This window comes from Cucurbita pepo, unplaced genomic scaffold (assembly GCF_002806865.2).
Source record: "Cucurbita pepo subsp. pepo cultivar mu-cu-16 unplaced genomic scaffold, ASM280686v2 Cp4.1_scaffold005642, whole genome shotgun sequence".
Taxonomy (NCBI): domain Eukaryota; kingdom Viridiplantae; phylum Streptophyta; class Magnoliopsida; order Cucurbitales; family Cucurbitaceae; genus Cucurbita; species Cucurbita pepo.
This window is the reverse complement of record NW_019651609.1, coordinates 1-660: the sequence shown is the minus strand read 5'-3', so window position 1 is coordinate 660 and position 660 is coordinate 1. Positions and strand designations below refer to the sequence as shown.

The following is a 660-nucleotide window of genomic DNA, read 5'->3' as shown; positions in this document are numbered from 1 at the left end:
TTCTTCTTTTTCTCGTTGTTTTGTCTCAATTTTTCCAAGATAGTGGTAGTAAGCACCCAAGGCATTTAAGATTGCGATTCTTTCATATCTAACATTAGCATAGAACTCATCAATATCTGCAACAATAACAAAATTACAAAAGGTGAGTTAAGATTGGAAAACTATGTAGGCTATGAGCCTGAATACTATCAAGTAGCATTCAACTGATTAAGGTATTACATTTAGCAAAATAAAAATAAAAATAACTAAATTCCAACATTTGAAAAGAAGCCAATACCTGGACTAGACCCTTCCTCCAGAATTTGACGGAATTGTTCCAGTTTTCCTTGCTTGAAGTATTCCCTCTGGGACGTGTCAACGAAATGGTACATGGAAACTCAGACACTAATGTAATACATGATAAAAGCAACCTCAAGAAATATATACTCAGATCATAGCAAGGTCAAAACGAATAGTTTTTCATAAAAAGCATGAACTTCTAAGTTTGATAGGGAAGTTATAATTGATCTTGAAGTAGCAATTTTCTCATTATAGCCCATCATCATTGGGACAGCACAAAACATAGGTAAAGAAAATTATGGAAATTATATTTAAACTAAAATTAAATGTATATGAAATGCAAGATATTTGCAGCAATTCAATATATTAAACGAGTAAAAA

At 31.5% G+C, this 660-nt stretch overlaps 1 long non-coding RNA gene across 1 annotated transcript; it reads right to left on the bottom strand.

Moving 5' to 3' along the window:
• Positions 1 to 18: 18 nt before the first annotated feature.
• LOC111787130 lies at positions 19 to 570 on the bottom strand. The gene is made up of 2 exons (XR_002813900.1): positions 278 to 570; positions 19 to 116 (listed from the first exon to the last, which is right to left on the bottom strand). It is a non-coding gene; the product is annotated as an uncharacterized LOC111787130 (long non-coding RNA).
• Positions 571 to 660: the final 90 nt, after the last annotated feature.